Consider the following 24,397-nt stretch of genomic DNA (forward strand, 5'->3'; position numbering starts at 1 on the left):
CTCTTTCTGTTGCTTATCATTATTTTTAAAATTCTAAAAATACTATGTTTCTTTAAAGGCTCATTAAACTATTTTTTTATGGGATTTTGCAATGTTCCTGAGAATCAAATGAATCTACTAGGTCATATGACTTTGGAGGCAGATACATTTTTTAAAAAAGTAGAACCGTGCATTAGGGCCACATAACAGCCATGGTAGCATATACTGAGAGAACAATACACTGAAAGATCACCATGAGACATCATAAAATCCTGGAAAGAGAACAGAACATTTATCAGAATAGCCTGGAGGCAGCCTGACTCCACGTCTGCTAAACTTATATCCAAGAAGCAAATCATATTCTGTTTACTCAATTGGTACCTAATGAGAGGAACAGTTAGGAATTATTTTTTGTAACACTCTGTCTTTTTATATTTCCATGATTGGAGAGTAATTTCAAAGGAGCCAAACATAATTAATTGTACTGAGTGGGTGCACTGTGTGTGATTGAAGTACAGGAAGAAAAAAAAGTAGCTGTATGAAGCCCATACCTGGAGAAGAAGGAATAAGTAGCTATATTAATTCTCTTGGTGACTTGGGAGTGTGCATGGTAACCTCTTGGTGCGCTGTGGACATGATGTGATAAGCAACACGAGTCACTTTACTTTCAAGATCTGAGAGACATCGTCCTATGCTGATGATGTCACCAACACCAACTAATGCTCTAAAGCTTCATGTTTACCAATGAACTCATGGACCCAATGTTTAAGATATTTTGGATTATGGTTCATCTTTATCACCAAAGGAGCTCAGTCCTTCAAGGAAACAACTTTTAAATAAATGATACAACTGTATTTAAGTCATTGGACTGTACTCACAGGTTTGGTCATCAACTCAACCAATGAAGCGCATTTCCATAGCTGCTTGTAGTTGAAGCAGTGCAGAACTAATTCTTGGACCGAGACTTCTGATCCATCACTCTCGCTCCAAAAGTCCCATAGAGAGTGACACAAATTAGGAAAAATAATTAAATAATAAGTCTTTGCTTCTCCCTTCCTGTCATTCCACATATTCAAGTCATCAAATAAATGTTCCAAAATATATCACACAGCCTTTACTCCTCTGGACATCATCTCTACTCCCTAGCCTCTGCTTTTATCCTCTCTCAGCGTTTCCACTCTTGCTGAAATTCATTTTTTACAATTTTGTTTAAAATCTAAACTCTTTAACATGACCTATAAAGCCCTTCTATGGTCTGAATCTTGTTCTCTTTCTTTTCTTATTCCTTTCTCACTTCCTACCTCCCTTGAAATTCTTTCTCTTGTCTCTTCACACAGTGCATGACCTTCTCAACCTTCAGGACTCCTATAAATGTTTCCTTTTCAGAGAGGTCTTCCCTGATACCCTCTCTACAGCAATTCAGGATGCTCTGTCATAATCCTCTTCCACTCCTGTACATTCCTTCATGTATATAACTGATCTTTTCATTCATGTGTTTGCTTCTGTGTTAATTATCTTTGCCTCTCACCAGACCATGTGCTCCATGTGAACAAGAATCCATCTCAAAACACCATACTCAACAAATACTTATTAAACTATTAGAATCAAATGCTCAGGCAATGTCAAGCTTTCAGAAATTGAAGAAGACCTAGATTCCAAAATAGACAGCTGGCTTATGTCCCAGGATGTTAGCACCAACCTGTGCCCTTCCCTTGCCTCTTCTTCCCTCCCAGTCCATTTCTCAGTCTCCCACATACTATCACTGCAGCTGAGGCAAGCTCTGCCACCACTCATTGCAACTTCTGACATCCAGGCAATCACATATCTGTGCTGCGATGGTTAATTTTATATGTCAACTTGGTAAGGCCATGGGACCCAATGGTTTGGTCAAACACTAGTCTAATGTCCCTGTGAACATTTTGTTGTTGTTGTGTTTATGTGTTTAGTGAATTCAACTTGTTGTGTCTTTTTTTTTTTTTCAAACTTTATTGTTTAGAGCAGTCTTAGGTTCACAACAAAACTGAATGGACAGTACAGATATTTCCCATATGCTCCCTACCCCCTACTCACACAGCCTCTTTCACTATCATACCCCACTCAAGAGTGTTGTATTCATTAAAATCTATTAACCTATGTAGATACATTATTATTTCCCTAAGGCCATTCTTGGTATTATACATTCCATGGATTTTGACAAATGTATGACAAGTATCTACCATTACAGTATCCTACAGAATAGTTTCAGTGCCCTAAAAATCCTAAGTGGTGTTTTGAATTCATCCCTTCTTCCCCTAATTCCTAGCAACCACTGATCTTTTTACTGTCTCCATAGTTTTGTCTTTTCCATGAAACCACAAAACTTCATCCAGTATGTAGCAGTTTCAGATTGGCTTCTTTCACTTAGTAATATGCATTTAAATTTCCTTCATGTCTCTTCATGGCTTAATAGCTCATTTTTTTTTAGTGCTGAATAATATTCCATTGTCTGGATGTACTACAGATTATTTAACCACTCACCTACTAAAGGACATCTTGATTGTTTTCAGGTTTGGGGAAGTATGAATAAAGCTATTGCATGTGCAGGTTTTTGTGTAGACAAAAATTTTAAATTCACTTATGTTAATACCAAGCAGCATGATTGCTCAATCATATGGTAAGAGTATGTTTAGTTTGGTTAGAAACTGTCCAACTGTTTTCCAAAATGGCTATATGACTTCACGTTCTCACTACCAATGAATGAAAGTTTTCGTTGCTCTACATCTCTGCCACCATTTGGTAGTGTGTTCTGAATTTTGAACTATATAATAGGTATATAGTAATATCTCATTGTTGTTTTAATTTCTAATTCCCTAATGACATATTATATGGAGCATATGCTTATATATGCTTATTTGCCATTTGTTTGTTTTCTTTGGTGAGGTGTATGTTCAAATCTGCCCATTAACTGCCCTGAGTTAATGCAGAGCTTTAACTCATGACCCCAAGATCAAGACCTGAACTGCGATCAAGAGTTGGATGCTTAGCCAACTGAATCACCCAGGCTCCCCTCTTCTGCCCATTTTTAAATCAAGTTGTTCATTTTCTTCATATTGAGTTTTAAGACTGCAATTTGTGTAATAGTCTATAATCAGAGAGGTCTTTAGCAAATATTTTCTCCCAGTCTGTTGCTTGTTTTCTCACTTTCTTGAAGGTTTTTTTAAAAAACATGTGATTAACTTCTTACATTTTTAATGTGTTATTGAGGTAGAATTGACATAAAATGTATTAATTTTAGATGTACAACATAGTGATTCAACAATTATATACATTATGAAATGCTTCTATGATAAATGCAGTTACCATCTGTCACCATATAAACTTATTATGATATTATTGGCTAAATTCGCTGTTCTTTACTTTCCATCTTTGTGATTTATTTATTTTATAACTGGAAATTTGTACCCTTTTATCTCTTTACCTATTTCTCTCATCCCACCACTTCTCAGTGCTCTAGCAACAACCAGATTGTTCTCTATATTTTTAGTCTATTTCTGGTTTTTTATTTGTTGCTTGTTTGTTTTGTTTATTACATCCCAAATATAAGTGAAATCATGATATTTATCTTTGTCTGACTTACTTCACTTAGTATAATACTTTCTGGGTCCATCCATGATGTTGCAAATAGCAATATCTCCTTTTTTGTTTTGTTTTGTTTTTGTTTTTAAGAGAGAACACATGCACATGAAGGATGGAAGGAGAAGGAGAGTGAATCTTAAGCCCTGAGGCTTAATCTAACAACTCAAAGATCATGACCTGAGCCAAAATCAAGATTAGATGCTTAACTGACTGAGCCACCCAGGTGGCCCCATTTCATTTTTTTTATGACTAATATTCCATTTTCATATGCTTATTTGAATATAAAAATCAAAAATGAAATATTAAGCTCACACATATATATCCTCCATATCTTGTCTATTATCATAATAATTTCATTAAACATAAGGGTGCATATGTCTTTCTCAATTAATGTTTTTGTTTTCTTTAGATAAATACCCAGAAGTGGTATTGCCAGGTTGTATGATATTTCTGTTTTTAATGTGTTGAGAAGCCTCCATACTATTTCCCATAGTGGCTGGACCAATTTATGCTTCTACCAAAGGGGCAGGGGGGTTCCCTTTTTCACACATCCTTGCTAACACTTGTTTTTTTTCTTGTCTTTTTGATACTAGCCAGTGTGAAGTCATATCTCATGGTAGTTTTGGTCAGTACTTCCCTGATAATTAGTGATAATGAGCACCTTTTCATGTGTCTTTTGGCCATCTGTATGTCTCCTTAGGAAAAATTAAGTCAGTAGACTGAGTAAAGTAGATTACCTTCCATAGTGTGGGTAGGCCTCACTCAATCAGTTGAAGGCCTTAAGAGCAAAGACTAAGGTTTCCTGAAGAAGAAGGAATTCTCATCATGACTAAGTCATAGAAACACTGCCTGAATTTTCAGGCTGCTGCCTTGCAGAATTTGGACTCAAGACTACAACACCAACTCTAATCTGAATTTCCAGGCCTGCTGGTATACATTATAGATTTCAAATTTGTTAGGTCCCACAATTATGAATTAATTCTTTAAAATCATCTCTCTCTCTCTCTCTCTCTCAATCTTTCTTTCCCTTTCTCTCCCCCACCCCCCAAAACCCACATCATTTGCACACACTAACATGACCATCAGGATTGATCGATCTATTGATCTATCTATCTCCTTCCCTCTCTCTGTTTTTCTGGACACCACTGGCTATACATGTGTATCATTAACTCCAAGAACTAGACCCAAAACATCAGCATGATTGGAATGAAATGAATCTCTCATGTGCATGTGTTTTGTTACAATAACATCCTACACAGATCAAGGACTAGGATTCTATAACTGAATTCTAGGCAAGGGAAATCCTGTTAGGTCAGATCTGAAAAAAATAAAGATTAATTTATTTTGATACCTTCAGAGCTCCATGTCTATGGCCAGACCCCCAGTGTTGGATGTCTTCTTTTGGTCCTCAGTTGCTCAGGGCCCTGTGAGACCTAAAGTAGAAGCATCATAGCAGAGTAATATTAGAATTCAGGCTTTCTTACCCATTAGATCTCAGGGCAAATCACAACTCTTTCCTCCCCAGCTGTTACTTAGTGTCTCAACATCTAATATTACTCCTCTCTAAAATGGGAGCATTGTTTTTGGGATAACGAGATGACACTTGTCAAGTGCTCAGCATAGAATAAGCATTTAAGTCAATAGCTGTTATTATCACCATTAAGTGCTTCACCAATAAGCACTCAATATATGTCACCTATCATGCTCTCCTCTCTGCTCTAAATCACAGCCTTTGCATATGCAATTCCTTCAGCCTCTGGCTTCATCAGCCACACTCTCAGTCTACATCCTCACTTCATTTGTGAAATTAGACTGATTTACCCCACAGTAGATTATCATAGTTCTTTCTTTTTGTAGCTATCCATCATTTGTTACTTAAAAAATAGCAGGGATTTGTGCCTGGGGCTGGTTTAAGTGCTTGCATGCATGCCAGTTACATTTAATCCTATAATGACTTTCTGGAGTAAGTACTGTCATGCTTGTATATTAACAAACTGAGGCTCAGAGGACTTAAGTAGCCTGTTTAGGGCCATCAAACTAGAATGTGATGATCATGGCCTGGAGATCATTGCCCATGATGCTCCTTTCCCCCATTCTCTGAAGGCATTTACTCTTTGGTTGATTAAGAAGTGAAAGTCTGATTAAAGATAAGCAACAGATTCTGGGTTGAAAACTCTAGAGTGTAATTATTTGGGGAACTTGGACAGATGGGAAAAAAAGGTGGGTGGCTCTTCCTGTAGACTTCCAGCACTTGACTTGAAGAAGAACCTTAATGGCCTCTGTCCCAGCCAAGAACAAAAGCTGCACTTTGACACTTTCAGTTGCTGACATTTTTGTTCCTAAGCACCTTCTTTACAGATGGAGAGTTTCATCCTGACAGAAATTGCGACAATCGGGTTATGAATTGCTCAAAAAGATAGAAGTACCACATGCGCTGGCAAACATTTCATTGCAGTTTGTGTACATCGAAGTACAGAAGACAGTATTAAGTGATTTGGTTACACCTTTAACAGAATTAATCAAGGCCAGTGGCTCTTCACTTTGATGTTTTTAGAATTACCTGGGAATGTTTGAAAGATTGCCGTTTAATCAGAATCTCTGGAAGTGAGGCCCAAACATCAGAGTCTTACAAAAGCTTTCTAGGTAGTTCTATTTTGGAGCTAGAGATGGGAACTCTAGAATCTCTAGAATCCCCAATCTAGGGTAATCTGTTGTTTCTCATTTATAATATTTAGGAAAGAAAAACATAGAGAAAGCATCTCTCATCTGTTAAATTTCTATGTTAGCCATGACACTAGTACAAGAAAAATATAGAGTTAAAAGAGACAACTATGAATATGAAATTTACCAACCAATAAAGAAAAGGCCATAGATAAAACAAAATATTGGTATAGTAATCGTGGTGAAGACAATTTTACTTCACCAACCTGTGATGAGAGCAGATATAATATCTGAAGAAAACTACTTGATTCCAATAAGATGGTGGGAAACTGTCATGGTAATAAGATGCTTTCCATTTATCTAGTGGTTGCAAGTCAGTTTTCATGTCAAACAGAAGAATTTCATTTATAACAACATAGTTCTGGGAGTTTAAAACTAATGATATGAATGCATAAGAAGTTTGAGACCAATAGCTTACCAGATATGGAAGGGCTATATTTAGAAACCTGTCAGTAGTTTCTCACTGATCCTAAGTTTAAAATGCTCCATAATCTTGTATCTAAACCTTTGCCATGTGGTTGAATAGTAAATCATTTGTTTAATTGACTAATGTCAAATCATATTCAATCTGAGCATTCCAATAGAGGATTTTTGGAACGATTATAGGAATAACATCTTATTTTTATGGAGAGACATAACCAAGATATAGCAGACTAATTTCACATGTGTCACCAATATAGGAATAGAGACTTATACCTTGTATTTTCTCCAACTGCTTCCTGGTTGCTGACCCTTAAAAACAACATAGCAAAATGGTAGCAGGATAAGTGGCCAGCACAGGTTGTAATTTCATCATAATACTGATCAATCTCTTCCAGTTGTTCAGCCCAATAGTGGAGAGAGAAAAATACTCAAATGATCAGATAAATTGCATAGGACAGGCACTGTGTCCAGCTTGTCTTAAGCTGGAGCAGTGAATTTTCCTAAATGGCCTTGGCAGATTCCTTGGACTCTATAGCATACTACCAGGTTCCTTTAGGAAATAAATTTGAATTACTGATGACCATATTCTACCCTCCATGCATTCTCTTACCCACATATATACATGCATTTGAGAGAGTCTCTGCCTTCTGTGAGAGATAATCATCAGGTCTTATTAGAGAGGAAAATTGGAAATTACTAAATAATAAAGTATTAAAAAAACAGGAATACTTAGATAAAAAATAAAATCTCTAAATATTGAAGTCAGGTAATGTGTAATGTCATCTTTTTTACAAATGCACTCTAAAACCTGTTGGTCACAAACAGCTAAGAAGCCTACAGGAAAATCAGAGTCAAAATTCTTATTTCAAAAAGAAATACATTATTTCCTCAACATTTAGGATATTTACACTCAAAGCACAGGAAGTTATTGATTACAACTTCCAATACCTGTATCTGAAAAAGCAACTAGACAATCAAAATTCAATCAAAATAAAAATAGTGAAAAAAATTTAAAAAACAAAAATGAAACACAATGAAAAGACAAAATAAAAATAGTGATAAGCCATCTATATTTATAGAAAACACTAGTAAATCATTTGTTTAATTCATTCCCCTGCCAATCTTAAAATAAAAATAATCTGAACACAACATATTATGCAATTTATATTTTCCTGAGAAGCTATACAATAACAAATTTTTTGTTACTCAAATCATATGAACAAAGTATAGGACAGACTTGCTATAAACAGATTTACAGATTGGATCTTAAAGAAGCAAGTTTCTTGGCCATGCAATCATTACAATATAAGAACTTATAAGTTCTAAATTTTACATATCAGGTTTTCTTAATATGGAACACAATAATACTGATGATGTCATTTACATTTCTTTTTTTTGTCATTTACATTTCTCACACAAATATTCAAATGGGGAGGTGAATTAAAGAGATTTTCTAAATGCTCTAAAATATCAGGACTTTTTAACATTTATAAGGTGCTGACCTTCATGAAGAAAGTGATCAGGGGTGCCTGCGTGGCTCAGTCAGTTGAACACCCAATTCTTGATTTTGACTTAGGTTATGATCTCAGGGTCATGAGATAGAGCCCTATGTTGGATTCTACACTGAGAGTGGAATCTGCTAGTCCCTTTCCCTCTGCTCCTCCCCTTTCTCTCTCTCTCTTTCTTTCTAATAAATAAATAAAGTCATTTTAAAAAATGAAGAGAGTAACTGTGTGGGGCTTTTTTCTTCATTGAGACAGATTTGTCCTCAAAAGTAATTACTTAGCAAACAACTTAAGGATATTCAGGGTGGGATGCTGCCCTAATTCATGGAATTTCATCTAACCAGAATGTGTGTCTGTGTGTAAGATGTCAGTGCATCATATGCTATATTCTCTCTTTAGTTTTATCTGGGGCATGATGTCCACCTCCATACAGTAAAATAACGAGAAGAAAAAGTGATAATTTAGACCTCCCAGGAAAGAATGTGATACTTACTTTTCTTACAGGTTAAGTGCAGATTTCCTTCTACCTGGACATATTACAGTCAGAAAGGACAGAAAAAAATGTGAAGCACAATGGCACTGATGAAAATACCACTTAGGTTTCTCATTCAAATGTGTAAATTGTCTTTATTGAGGATCTTGACAAGGAGTTCTATTAAAAGAGGATCATTAGTGCTGAATACACATTACGTGCTCAATGTATTTGTTTTCTCATTGGTGTGATCGAATAGCTGTGGCATGTGCTTCTCCTATTCTGCTTTATTTTACCTATATGAACAAAGACTGACCTCCTCTAAGTAGTTTGTTTAAATATATAAAAACAATTAGAAAAAAAGAAATAGAGGAGAAATAAAAAGCAATTTGCTTTATCTGAGTAATTTCCAAAGAGTGATAACTTTGTATCCCCAGTGATTCACCAATTATTTTATGTGGAATGCAGGGAAACATTTTTTAATTTAATAATTCATTTTAATTATAGATTAGAAAAATATATAACAATATTCAGTACATATTACTGCAACTTCCTTTTAAAATAAGTTGATATAACTTAACTAAAAAAAATGGAACCAGCTTAAAGAAAAATACTGCCTTTGTAATATAGTTCAGGTGGTATGCAAAAATGATGATAATTATGGTGTTTGTATGTACTTGACCAAAGTTGGAAACACCAGGTTAGTGGAAACAAGCAAGGAAAGAGCAGGGCCCATACAATCATGATATTTAGATGAGATTTGGCCACAAATTTCCAGATTGTGTGCAACTAGAAGCAGAGCCCTTCAGATATTTAACAAACTTTTGAGATCATTGGATGTCTTTTTTGGCAACCTACAGAGAACTTCTTTCCATGAGAATGATTTCACCATGACATTCTCACACTGGCAAACAGTGTCTAGTACTTTTTTCATCACATCAAATTACCTCACTACTTCTTTCTACATAGAAGCAAGTAGAACAGTATTCTTGGAATCCAACAGGTGGCACTCTGAGGGAGACTACCAGGTAACTGACTTGGGGTGACATAGCTGCTGTCAGGGAAGTGAGGGCCAGACTCCTTTCCTTCTTTGAGGTGCCTCACTTGGCATAGGAGGTAAGGGATGCCCAAGGATAACCTGCAATAAAATCATTCCCTGGACCCCTGGGTGGCTCAGCAGTTGAGCGTCTGCCTTTGGCTCAGGGCCTGATTCCAGGATCCAGGATCGAGTCCTGCATTAGGCTCCCTGTGAGGAGCCTGCTTCTTGCTCTGCCTGTGTCTCTGCCTTGCTCTCTGTATGTGTCATGAATATATAAATAAAATCCTTTAAAAAAATAAAATCATTCCCTTTTTGTGATTTCAGATCAGGAGTGCTACAATAAATTCAAAGTCCCCTTCAGTGGAACTCCGTTGAACATTTAAACATGATATAGTTGCTTCCTTTGGATTTATCTCTTTTTTAAAGATTTTCCATTTATTTATTTGAGATAGAGAGTGAACAATCTGGAAGAGGGGCATAAGGGAGAGAGAGAGACAAGCAGACTCCATGCTAAATGCAGAGCCCAACTCAGGGCTTGATCTCAGGACTCTGAGATCATGACCTGAGTCAAAACCAAGAGTTGGATGCTTAACGAACTGTACCACCCAGGCACCCCATGGATCTGTCATTTTAAAGTGAATTATGTAATGTTATATAGATTCGCCATGTCTCAAAGAGGTGGATCCGGAGTCTAGATTTGTGCTGAAGAATATTTCAAGAATGTTGCTGGGCATATAAAGCAGATTAAATTCCTTGCTGGAGCTAAATAGTGCTTCTATATCAAAGACTTGTGGGTTTCCCCAAAGCCCCTCTTTACAGAAAAGGAAAAGTAAGAGAGTTTGGACAGCATTGTCTAATAAAGGCTGCCAATCAAGAGGACACTGGTGAACTCCTTATTCAAGAGTTAATGAGATATTTGCAAACTAATTCTGCATTTTTAATTAATTAAGGAGACTACAGCACAGCTGAGATAGAAATTATGAAGGAAATGCAGAATGTAATTCCACAGGAGAGGTAATTAGGAATTGTATTTATTATTTTGAGAATGGGAAACAGTGTAACTGTTAAAGTAGAGGGCAAAAGTGTTTTTTTGTTTTGTTTTGTTTTGTTTTGTTTAAGATTTTGTTTATTTATTCATGAGAGACACAGAGAGAGAGAGAGGCAGAGAGAAAAGCAGGCTCCTTGCAGGGAACCTGATGTGGGACTCAATCCTAGGACTCTAAGATCACACCCTGAGCCAAAGGCAGACACTTAACTGCTGAGCCACCCAGGAATCCCAGGGCAAAAGTTTCTAAACACAAGGAGATGACTCTTCAGTGGCTAAATCCTGAAGGACATTGCTTCTTTAACGTTCATGCTTTTATTATCTATCTATCTATCTATCTATCTATCTATCTATCATCTATCTATCTATTTATTTATATTTGTATGTTGTGTGTATTACATATGGTATTCTAAAAATGAAGTAAACTGGAGAGAAGAAAATACTAAGAAAATCACAAGGAAGAGAAAATATATGTATGGTACTGTCCGATATGGGAAAAAATCCACATGTAAGTGGACCCACACAGTGTTCAAACCTGTGTTGTTCTTTTTTTCTCCCCCCATGCTTTTAAAGCTATGTTCATCCTTTGGCATTAGAAACAGGGCTCTGAATGTCGACCAATATGCACTCAGTTAACTTGGTAAGCCTTATGTAGAAATTAGTTATGGGGCAGCCCTGGTGGCGCAGCGGTTTAGTGCCACCTGCAGCCCAGGGTGTGATCCTGGAGACCTGGAATCGAGTCCCACATCAGGCTACTTCCATGGAGCCTGCTTCTCCCTCTGCCTGTGTCTCTGCCTGCCTCTCTCTCTCTCTCTCTCTCTGTGTGTGTGTGTGTGTGTTTCTCATGAATAAATAAATAAGTCTTAAAAAAAAGAAATTAGTTATGTAGTGTGGAAGAAATGCCTCTATTTAACCCATTTTTTTTATTTTGGTGAACTATACTTTTTCACACTTTACCATTAACTATAAAGGCTACCTGTTTAATAACAATGCAGTTTTAATTATTTTACATGTTTTCACTATATAAAATAGAAATAAAGCACAGAATTCCAGTTTGGATCAGAGATTAAAATAAACTGTGAAGTCATAAATTACTCTAGGAGTTGACCTGTGGATTTTTGAAGGCACAAGCGGCCTGCCTTCTCTTATGCTCAAAAATGCCAGCCCAACCTAAGTCCATAACAAATTGGGTAAAAGTGTATCTGCTAGTGGGATATTTAGGTCAATCTTATCAATCCCCAAATATTTATTATCTTCAGTGGACCATTGGGTCCATTAGCACAAATCTTTCTCAGAAACAGTGAACCAATTTTTAATGGAATGCCTATACTGACTTGTTCATAGTGGTTATCTGGAGAAAACCATTAAAATTTTTCTGGGTCTGAAACTGATTTCTGTAGGAATGTGTGTTTGAATATACTGACAATGTCTTCTATCAGGGGGTAGGGAAAATTATAAGCCGGGTGCCATGAACTTGTCCTCTCTGTTCTAGCTAAGTCAATGATTCTCAACATTGGCAACACATTACCCTGGGCAGCTTTAAAAAATACTGATATCAGGCTGCCTGGGTGGCTCAGTGGTTGAACGTCTGCCTTTGGCTCAGGGTGTGATACCGGGATCCCAGGATCGAGTCCGCATTGGGCTCACTGCATGGAGCCTGCTTCTCCCTCTGCCTGTGTCTCTGCCTCTGTCTCCCATGAATAAATAAATAAAATCTTTTTAAAAAAAATACTGATACCTATTCTCTACCCTGAAAGATTCTGATTTGATTTTTCTAGATGCACCCAGATGTTAACACTTTTGTATAGCTTCCCAGGTAACTCCGATGTGCAGTAAGAGTGAGGAACCCCTGCTAAAGGACATACAGAGTTCAGAAAATCTCAAGTCTCCTGGGATCCATTTCTTAGCTTAGGTTTTACATGGTGTTTCCAGGAAGCTGGTCTTATTCTTTAACAGACCTGAGAGACCACTAAAAAATAACCATTTCTTTGAACCTAATAAATAGCATCTAACTCCTTTCGATGTATTTGCCATTAAAAGTCCTAAGAAAATACATGCTAGTTAGCAGACTCTGCATTTCCATGCGCCATCAACTCTCTTTTAAGTGACGCCAAAAAAGAGTCTTATTAGTGATTCATATTTTACACATTTATTAACCTGACTTGTAAAACAAGTAAGTGATAATTCTAAGTGATGATCATTTCAAAATGGTGGTGACACCTGAGTGCCTTTAATCTATTTTTTTAAATACACTTATTTAGCATTTACTCAATCTACTTTATTCTTCTGGGAATGCCACATCTCCAAAATAGCTTCCAGACTGTGTTAGGAAAATTTGAAATGATTTTAAAATAGACTTTCTCACTTCATGTGAAAATTGGATATTAAAATAGAAAAGGGAAAAGTAGGTTCCAACTGAAAGATGATTTTATTAGTCAATGAAACTGTGAAACTGTTTTCAAGTCTCAAATTTACTCAGACAATAATGTTTACTATTATATGAACTCTTCCCCTTCCCGGTCCCTTACCCCGCTGGAGTGCATTGCAGAAGGTATTATGGAGAGTAAGAAGATGCATCTCCATTCTTAGAGATGACTACAATCAGCATTGACTTTATACTTACCATGGATATATTTTACCCTTAGAGTTGTTTATGGTTCCTATTTCAGACCAAACATATAATAGGCACCTTCTATGTGCTTAACCTCATGCATGGTGCAGGGGATAGACAAATCAGTAAAACACAGCTACTATCCGTATGTAGCTTATAATCTTGCTCTTAAATTAATCCTGGCAAATGTCCATTTTTTTTTTTTTTTTTTTGTTTTTCTGGCAAATGTCCATTAAAAATTACAACAAAACACCTGGTTTCCAGCACTGATGTGTGATCTATATTCAAAGTTATTCAGATTTGTGTGTAAATATAAAATCATTTGCATTTTTCAAGTTAAGAATATATAACAAAGATGCAAGATGGAAATTAATTGGGCAAAGAGGGAAGTCCTAGAATGATAGTGGTGGGGCTCTTGCAGATATAACCATCTAACCATTTAATAAAAATATGTTATTATATAGCCTCTTGACTAATAAAACATGTATTCACAAGAGGAGACCATAGAGCTGGGCCTATCATTTTGATAAGTTATTATCACAACAAGCATCTTTTTATATTAATCTTTATTTTGTAGGCAAAGAAACTGAACCTTAGAGAAGTTGGGTGATTTACTAACTTCATGATGTTAGGAAGCCTAGACTATAAACTTTACATATCTGAGCACTTTGTGTGGGCCTCTACTACATACTGCCTCCCCAAAGATGTACATAGGATACAGTACCTTGCTAATCCTTCTAGCAAGGGCAACAATCATATTTTTTTTTACCCCATGCACCAATTTATACAGAATTTACATATACAGAAATTAAGATTATATTAGTGATATAGCAGCAGGAAAATAAGTACTTATCTCCAAATTTCCATAGGTTTGTATGTTTTATCTAAACTGTTATTTTTGCCTAGGCACTATTACACGTGCTAATAGGGGCATGCAGTTATTACCAGAAGTTGATTGATGGATAGCTTGGGAGATAATAAACTTCCCTTCATGCTGAATTACTTATATTAGGTGGCCATTTATTCTAATATTCTAAATACCTACCATATAAAAATACATTAAATACCATAAATCTTTTATTAGTGTTTTTTTCCTCTTACATAAAAATTTTTTATTTTTGGAAACAAATGAGAAATGGGGTCTGGCCTTATAATTTTCCTGGACACCCAATGTAATAATAGCATAGGCCACATTTGAATATATGCATATATTTGGATTTCATTTGCAGGGTAAAGTAACAAAATAAGAGTTTATTCCAAAAATTGCCCATTGCATAAGTATAAAAAGGGACTGCTATTACATAAGCAATATTACTATTTATAAAATAGTCTTAAAAGAAGTAGCATCAAAAAAGGTATTTAGTCTTCAAATGTTATCACTGAGTTTGGATGTTCAAAATCTGGCATGATGATTCTTCACCAGTCAACACCAAGCAATGAGAAAAGCTACTACACCTCCCCACTAGTGCCAGGGAGGAACACACAAAAATAGAGAAAATAGTGCTACTCTTTTGAGGTGCCAATAACCATGTCAGTTAAACATAAAGCAAAAACAACAGCTAGTGATGACACTTGAAGATTTTCATTCTCCACTGGCAAGAAAAGGCCCACAATCCATAGGGACACAGGTGAGTTACTGGCTTCACCAAATTTATCTGTAGTAAAAAGCACACAAGTATAAGTGACATTGTGTCTTCATTCTAGCCCTAGATAAGAGATTTTTAAAGCATTAATGTATTTAATATTGTAATTTTCAATGAACCAAATGGATATGTTGCCTATTCTTCAATGCTCTCTAAAAATAATGAAATAGAAACATATTAAAGACATATTCTAATTATGTGTAATCTAAACTCCTGTAGGGCAAAAAAAGAAATCCTTTATCACCCACATTATCATGGGACATCAGAATGATCAATTCTGCAATCAACCTGGATTTTAATAATTGTGTAAGCTCATTCTTTTTGTCTTGTTAACAATGATATCTCATTTTAAAATACTGTTTGAGTTTTCTTATTAATTTTATTACATAATGTTTTATCTTCAGGAACCATAGTCTGGCAAGTATCTGGTCCACTGAGGGTGGTTAATAAATAGACATTGAATGAATCAGTAAATAAAGGAATACTGAATGAATCAATAAATTCTAAATCATTTTAACGAAAAGGATAGAATTAATTTAGCATCAAATTTTATCTATACTTGGGCAGCCCGGTTGGCTCAGCAGTTTAGCGCCACCTTCTGCCTATGGTGTGATCCTGGAGACCTGGGATCTAGTCCCATGTCGGGCTCCCTGCATGGAGCCTGCTCCTCCCTCTGCCTGTGTCTCTGCCTCTCTCTCTCTCTCTCTCTCTGTCTCTCATGAATAAATAAATAAAAAATCTTTTAAAAAAATTTTATCTATACTGATACCTATGAAAGTATACAAAACCTAAAAGCAAAAATAGTAATATAGTTTATTTTTAATTTAAATCAATAAGTTTTTAGATTGCTAATGTAGAAAAAAAAACAAGTTTTCCAAGTGAAAGATTACTAGTTGCTTTTCCCTCATTTGTACTATATTCAAGATTATACCAAATGTAATATGTTTTATATGCATGTACATAAATATTATGTCTAGAATATGCATATATCTATAATGCATGTATATTATATATATACGTTATATATATTATATGTTTTGTATATATGTAATATCTTATACTACTTATGATTTTGGCATATCATACCAATAGGACTTCAGAAGGAAGAGAGGAAGAGAAAAAGGGAGAATAGAAACAGTCTTTTTTTTTCCCTACTACCAGGAAGTACAGAAGAAAGACTGTTGAAGAGGTAAAGAAGGAAATTGCAAAGTTTAAGACAGAATCAATGCATATTACAGACTCACAAACATATGGGACAATTTTCAACTCTTAAAGCTTTTATTAGAGCTTACTCATCATTTTCTAATTCTTTGCCATGACATAAAAGGCTCTATTGAACTACCCTGCCATTTTCCCAGGCTCCATCTTACACGGCTCTCTCACTTGGCCCATATACTTTAGCCCCACGGGCTGTTCTGTCCCCCAGGCATATAGAAGTGACTGTTCTTTCTCATGTTAACTCTGAAATTTTACCTAAAGAGATGAAAAACCCTTTATAAAGTCCCTGCTGCTCATCCCCTCCCACCTTCTCTGCATCCCCCTAACCTCACAACCTTTCTCTCAGGACTGGTTTCATGTTCTGTTATTGTCAACTTGAAATTTTCAATATATTTTCCTTATTAAGGGACCCCACATTTTCATGTTTCACTGGGCTCTCAAATTATGTAGCTAGTTCTACTTGCTAATATAATCACTTTTATTTTGGTCTTTAGATGTTTTATAATTATCTAAAATGTTATTTTTTATTTATTCTTGCCTGTACTAAAATACAAGCTCTATAATAGCAGAAACCATGTTTATCTGCAGAGCAGGAATGGAAAAAGTATTTTTAAATTAAAACAATTAAGAGAAGTTTGCTTTAGTTTGAATGTAATCTCTCTCCCCACACACCACCTTAACCTTAGAAATAGAAAGACAAAGACTGCACAAAATGCTTTCCATTGCTAAGTGTTAAAAGATTGGCTTTCCTCAGCTAAATGTGACAACAGAATTCAGATTTACAACCAACAAATTTAGTGCAAGATGGAAATGCAGTTCAAAATCTTCTAAGCCCCCCAAGATCAAAGGGGCAACTGAGTAATGCATAGGGCTCAGCAGTCCCCAGACACATGTAGCACTAAAAATATTATAAGGAATTACTAAGGAGTATCAGGCTGAAGATGTCTACAGTCTTACAAACACAGAAATAGGACAGTGTGAATGTGGGTTGGGAAAGTACCGTCAAGTAAGAATAATCAAAGGTAAGTTATTATAATTCCCAAACTCAAAGAAAGGAAACAATGGTTGGATCACTAAAGAACCAGTTCATTAATTTATTAGTGTGGGAGGAAAGCTAGTTCTCAAAACTAAAATGGAACTCTACTTCATACTATATGCCATAATAACTATGTATAATGTAGTTATTAAATAGTCTTAGTCTACATAGTAATTATGTGATCTTATAGTCTGCTTATTAAATACACTTATTAGAACCAAAATTAATGGCTACATATCTTACTCCTAAATTTTGAAGCCGAAGTAATGTTATACTCATTTGTAGAAGGACTGCCTATTTTCCCTTTCATTCCAGACCTACGACTAGGTCTTCAATTTCAGATCAAAACGAGTGCCTATGGACAAATTATACCCTGACTAATTTAACTATGTCTACTCCAGACAAATGTGTATGCATGTATTACTTTAATTAACATTAGAGTTCTTGGTTGTTGTAGTTTTTTTTTTTTTTTCCAGCTCACTTGGTTGACACAATCTGTAAGAAATGAATAATAACACCTGGCTACTGTGGGTCTACTGGTCTGTTCCTAACAGTGAGCTTGAGGCTCCCCATAAAGAAAGGAAAGAGTTTACAGAAAAAGTGGGAAACAGAGTAACATCCTCAGCTCAGCAAAGTGGCTAACCTTAGGTACAACTTAAGATGCATGAGCCTGTGCCAATGGATCTTTGTATAATGCCAAATGTTAGGAAATACTCTATTGACAGAGAGTTTCCATTTGTATTGATATCTTCCCAAATTGCAACTGACTACCAGCTATTCTATTGGCCCTTCAGAAATATTTCAATAGATGGATAAAGACATGGACAGGACATCAGTCCAATAAAATACCAGAAATTTGATACTAAACTGATAAATTGCAGATATTTCTTGTGACTGCTATCTACCTAGCCTACTGGTTCTATTTCTCTAGTAGAACAATGACTGTACCTTCAGGTAGCAAGCAGATGAGAAAGACATGCCTCATAAACACTAATCAAAAGAAATTAATTATAGAGCTATATTAATGTGGAACAAAATAGACTTCAAAACAAGAAATACTGTCACAGATAAAGAGTATATTTCAATATTACATGAGGGTGAATTTATCAGCAAGCTACAGCAATCCCAAATGTTTATGTATTTAATAGCATAGTCTCAAAAGAAACAAAAGCATATAGAATTAGTAGACAAATAGACAAATTGATAACATAAATATTTGAAATATTAATAAGGATATAGAAGATGTACACAAAACTACTAACTAAATTATTTTAATTTATATTTTAGGACACTATGGCCAACAGCATGAGGATGCAAATCCTAGCCAGGTGCAGATAAGCAATATTCTACAAAGTAAGCCCAAATAAATTTTAATTAACTTAAAACATACAAACATGTTTTCTAATACAATAGAATTCAACTGAAATCAATAATAAAATAATAAATATAAATTAATCTAATGATAAATTAAGTGATATGCTTCTAAAAATCTCATAAATCAATGAAAAAAATCACAATGAAAATTAGAATGCATTTTGATCTGAAAATAATGAAAATATACTAAAATCTATGAACTATTCTGTTTGCTTTGGATACAGAAACCACAAAGAATGTTATTCTATTCTAATAATGAGGAAGTCAGATAATTTATAAAATCATAACCCTTTCTTAGACTATCAGAGAGCTAAAGTCATAAGACAAATGAGTGAACTGAATTATAGAGTGGCAAGTCCACCTGAAGAGACATAGAACAAATTATTTTATGTTTTCTAGAAAATGGAGCAGAAGGCAGCCATCCTGAAAGTGGGCAGCAAGAAAACAGTGACAGTTTTAACAATAGCAAAAACTCTTCCTACTTCCAGATGATATAATTATCATAAAATATATAGGAGTAAATCTAACAGAAAGCTGTCCAAAATTGCTTTACTGAAAACACAGAACAGTAATGAGAAAAAATTTTAAATACCTTTATCAACTTCACAGATTGGTAGAATTAATATTAATATAGATATTTTCCTAACATCGATTCATGGGTTGGTTCAGTGGAATCCCGGTCAAAAATTCAGTAACGTTTTGTTTTTTAAGAAATTGAGAAACTTACATCAAAACATGCACAGGTCCTAGTAGAACCAAATTTATTTAAAAATAGAAAATAAAAAATAAAACCAGATGACTTTACATAATACCAAAACAATTTAATAATAGACTGTAGATATAGATTAATAGAAAATAATAAGAACTCCAGAAATAGACCCAAATGTTTATATCAACTGATTTTTAACAAATGTGCCAAAGTAACTCAATATAAAAAGTAAAGACTTTCTAGCAAATTGTGCTAGATTAGCTGAATATACATATATTTAAAAATGAATGTAGACCTTTGCCTCATACCATGTAAAAATTAACAAAATGGATCATAGACCTATAGGTAAAACTTAGGACTAAAACTTCTATAATAAAATAGACAAAGTATTTGCAACTTTATAGAGTTTGCAATTTTCATTTTTATAGAACACATTTTAAAATCCAGAAAACATTAAAAATGAGAAATTAAACCATCAAAATTTTAAATGTTGCCTTGAAAAAAACAGCATTTAGGAAACAACAGGACAAGCCACAAATTGGAAGAAAACATTCATAACACATGTATCAGCTAGAGGATTATATCAAAAAAGTGTAAAATACTTGTAACTAAAAAACAAACAAACAAAAACATTTTTTAAAAAGGCAAAGATTTTAAAAAGGAACTTCATCAAAGACAGACAGATCCAGAGACAGAGTCAGAGGGACAGATGGAGAAAAGGGGAGAGATATTAATAGTCAATAAGTGCATGAAAAGATGCTACATCATTAGTCACTGGGGAAACGCAAATTAAATCTAAAATGACATGCCACTACATATCCATTAGACTATCACCTCCAGGATGAAGAAGGAAAAAAAATAAGTGTGTTTCATTTACATTTTAAAGAATCTTCTAGAAGTACTGCATTGCATATACTTTTGCTTACATCTTGAACAAAACTTAGTTGCATGAATATGTCAGCAGGAAGAGAGACTAGAAAATGCCATGTTTTGGGTGAACAAGTTCACAATAAGGAATAAGAGGAAAATGGACATTAAGAGAACTGGAGAACTCCCCAGTTATATAATTATTCCCAGATGTATGTGGATCATGCACTTTCATTTGTTTCAAAAATAATGTTTTGGAATGGCTTGAGCTTGCATTAGGCACAGTTTTGTTTGTTTGCTTTGTCAAATAGTCCTGTGAAATGATACATTACTGCATTTAAACAGCAGGTTTTTAAATAAAAAAGCAAAAGTACAGTGATTGGAGGGAGAAAGAGAGAAAAAAGAAACAGAACCTGCATTGGTTTTATTCTCTCATTCTATGGGACATGTGAAGTTTTATTTTTGTTGAAAATCAATCAATGTATCTGTGCTTTGTGTGAAAAACACCTTTCAAAGTAAAAATTGAGGGATCCCTGGGTGGCTCAGTGGTTTAGCGCCTGCCTTTGGCCCAGGGCATGATCCTGGAGTCCCGGGATCGAGTCCCGCGTCAGGCTCCTGGCATGGAGTCTGCTTCTCCCTCTTCCTGTGTCTCTGCCTCTCTCTCTCTCTCTATGTCTATCATAAATAATAAATAAATAAAGTATTTAAAAAAACAAAAAACAAAAAAAAAACAAAGTAAAAATTGATTACAAGGTGTACATTGATTAACCAAAGTGAAGAAAGAGTGACAAATCTGGCAATATCATTTATTGAACATAAATATGCAAAGATCAATTTTTATAAAGTCATTGACAAATTTGCAGAAATTATATCTCAAAAACTAAAATTATGATACTATTTATAAGTGCAAGGTAATACGAAATGTAAGGTTTCCCCTTTTGAAAAAAACATGCTAACATCTCTTTTTTTTCTTTTTCTTTTCTACTTTTTCTTTTTTTGTGGTTCATCATTGTGCAAGTTCAATCAAAAAATATTTCACTTTTTCTGGTCATTATTACTATTTGTTTCACTTAAGGTTATTATCCTTTCATAGGAAGAAGGAATATTAAAAATGATCTGTTCCGGTTGTCAAATCCATTAAGTATACCACTGATACATACAGAAGTGTCATGAGCTTCAGGTTTTATAATATGAGAAAATGGACTCTTTCTTCTTTGGCAGAAGTGGAATGGATATGAGGAAAATTCTCAGTTTAATTCCCAGTTTTGTCACTGAGTATGCAATCTCTGGGAATCCACTTACTGTTGTTGATCCTTTATTTACTCCTAATTAAAATTTGTATAATACCTCTTACTAAGTGGAGTGCTATAAAAATGTAACTAATTAATGCTATCAAAGTAGACCAAAATCATTAGAGAAATTTCAGAAAGAGCAAAGCATTACCTTTATTTTCATCTGTCTCAATCTCTTGTGTTTCCCTACACAGCTTGTTCTGATGGATTCTTTAACAAATTCAAAATTTGGCGAAAAATTGAAGAATCTATGTATGGTATACGAAAAGTATTAGTTCTCCAACTTGCTGCTTCAGATGTCCCTATATTCAGTTCTACCCACCACAATTGTAAAACAGCATGACTCACATGAACACCCTCATGAGGGGAATTAAAGACAATTATAGTAACAAAGACACAGACAAAATCTGGAGACTGTCACATATGTAGACTAGTGGAAGGGATTAGAGCTAGATAGATCAAGATAGAACAAAGGCTTGCTTAGCTTAGTTTGGCTTTGCTTTGTTTTCCTTTGTTTGTTTCGCCATGTGTCAAATGTGAAGTGGTGCCATCTTGGAATTACTATGGCTTTTACTTCTCCCCTATTCCTATTTGTAACAGAGGTAGTGGTACCCTTGGTAGGCCAGTTCTTTGGTCTTGTTTGAGGAGATATTCCTGAAAACCTCACCTACAGCCTATTCTACTTGCCTTCCTAATTTTGTCAGTATCTAATTAATTCTCTGTTTCAAAAACATTTTTTTTTTCTGAAAGTAGCAAGAATGGATTCTGTTAGGTGCAACTAAATATAATGTTCAGTGTATGCAAACATCAGTAGCTGTTGCTTCTGTTAATACTACTATTAATTTACAGAAAGGAAGATTTTAGCTTGAAGAAAGAAATTTCAAACAATTAAATTAAAATGGAATGGGCTCCATATTGAGGTTGTGAGTTAACCTCCTCCAGAGGTTTCAAAACCATAGAGGCATAAAGAGATATAAAAGAAATTCCCCCATAAGGTATGAGGGCTTTTGCTGTAAACCCCCCCCCCCCCCCCGAAATTGCTTCTAGTGCTGAGATTTGGTAATTCTATTTTTAAAAGGTGCCACTAGTGAAACCCACAGGAACTGAAGGGGTGTGAAACATTTTATTCAGAGGCAGAAAGAGCGAAAATGAATCTCTTCTTCCCCTTTTGCTTCCAACCCATTATAACACTTGCTGATGAGGCTTCTCAACCTGCAGTTAGCAGCCAGCACATCACTGGGCATGATGCCTATTAGAGTAGCTAGGAAAATTGCTTTTCAACACTGATGTATTGCCTCCATCAGGATTTTGGTTAGTTCTACTATTTGAAAAAAAATTTTTGATTTTGTTTAAAAACATCACAAATACTATATGTTTTTATTATATAGATACATTAAATAACATGAAACATGGTAAAATGTTTGATTTATTTTTATAAAACTTAATAGATGAAGTTATTTACATAGTATACATAAATGAGCACTACCATTACACTACAGTCAAAACTGTGGTAAAACACCCAAGGAAAATAAATCTCAAATTAACAATATTCCAATTAGCCAGAATGTCCTCCATTAACTGGAATACCTTCTCAAATCGCCATGTTGGACTAAGAAGTAAGTCATTATGAAAATAGATCATATATATGTTAGTTCTTGGAAATCACTGTAAATCTCCACAATTTCTCAAAGTTTGGCATTTATAGTTATTTGTCATATATTATAAACACCAAGAAAAACTCTCCAGACATACTTTGAGTTCTATAATAGTTAAACTCACAAGATTATATTTATTAATAAGAGTTGAAACAAGGGAGGATTTCTAATATTTTGATTTCCAATAGAATGTACCATTCCCTGAGCATTCATGATAGTGTTTTGTGGAAGATGACATGGGTCCTGGTTTCAGCTGCTTATGTCTGTGGCAGTAGGACTACTCAGCATCTTCCTGGGGGAAAGAGATAACCTTTTTACTTCATCTGTACAGACTCTCTTCTGGATTCTCTTCTGTCTCTCTGGAATTTTCCCTTGCCGTCTCTCCTATTCTACTCTCTTTAATTCTGACCATAAGTGGACCTTTCCCAGTCCAAATATCCCAAATCCCAATTACTCTGCCAAGAAACAGATACTCTTTTCCTTTTGCCCTGGAGATTTGGCTGCCCTGTTAGTCACCACATCCCAGGGTGAAACTGATCATTTCCTCATTACTGTGTTGCTTCAATTGCCCTGTGTCTGTTAGTGGCACCATTGTTCAGTAATTAAGCCTAGCAATGTCCTTAAAATTTGCCTGGCACATAGTGAGCACTAAAAACTGTTAGCCATTTGTTAATATTGTTGTCAAGTCCTCAGATCTCCATTTTTTTGGTCTTTGAGTCATTAGGCTCCTGATTCTTCCTTCCAAACATCAGTGGACAAGGGTTTTGGATACTATTACTTACTTACTTGTTTCTTAATTACCATCTTTCTGTACCCTTGGATTAGAACTATAATTATCTCTCACTGCTAAAAGAAACCATAACACTAACACACGAATGGTTGTAGCTAAAATTTATATCTATATATAAATACATACATAATATAGATAATAAATATGCGTTAAATATATCTGCATTTATAAATACCTATGTAAGACACTCTGTAAAGCACCTTATTTATTGATTTTAGTCAGGATTATGCTCAGTTGTGTGTAACAAACCCAACTAAATGAAATATGGGCATATTTCTTTTATATGACAAAAAGCTTTGGAAGTGCTAATCCAGGTCATTCTAGTTAGCCAAGACAGTCCTCAAACATCCAAGTTCTTTCTGTACCACTATCTTTAAAATGTGGCTTTTCTCCTCACACAGAA

The 24,397-nt window shown here is 35.0% G+C and overlaps 2 long non-coding RNA genes across 8 annotated transcripts in view; one reads left to right on the plus strand and one right to left on the minus strand.

Annotated features, from left to right (window-relative positions):
* LOC111091252 overlaps window positions 1-24,397 on the minus strand; it is a 98,908-nt gene that overhangs the window by 38,008 nt on the left and 36,503 nt on the right. For 2 of the 4 annotated variants that reach the window (XR_005374647.1, XR_005374646.1), the window contains exons 4-6: window positions 7,012-7,047; window positions 4,946-5,027; window positions 858-959 (exon numbers count right to left, since the gene is read on the minus strand). This is a non-coding gene — a long non-coding RNA (uncharacterized LOC111091252). The remainder of the gene's footprint in view (window positions 1-857; window positions 960-4,945; window positions 5,028-7,011; window positions 7,048-24,397) is intronic. The other 2 variants (XR_005374648.1, XR_005374650.1) reach the window with 2 other exon arrangements.
* The window catches only part of LOC102151551, a 71,352-nt gene that overhangs the window by 8,729 nt on the left and 38,226 nt on the right, over window positions 1-24,397 (plus strand). For 2 of the 4 annotated variants that reach the window (XR_005374642.1, XR_005374641.1), the window contains exons 2-4: window positions 15,273-15,359; window positions 16,146-16,242; window positions 18,595-18,660. This is a non-coding gene — a long non-coding RNA (uncharacterized LOC102151551). The remainder of the gene's footprint in view (window positions 1-15,272; window positions 15,360-16,145; window positions 16,243-18,594; window positions 18,661-24,397) is intronic. The other 2 variants (XR_005374644.1, XR_005374643.1) reach the window with 1 other exon arrangement.

The sequence above is a fragment of the Canis lupus genome, chromosome 20, assembly GCF_011100685.1.
Source record: "Canis lupus familiaris isolate Mischka breed German Shepherd chromosome 20, alternate assembly UU_Cfam_GSD_1.0, whole genome shotgun sequence".
NCBI classification, from domain to species: domain Eukaryota; kingdom Metazoa; phylum Chordata; class Mammalia; order Carnivora; family Canidae; genus Canis; species Canis lupus.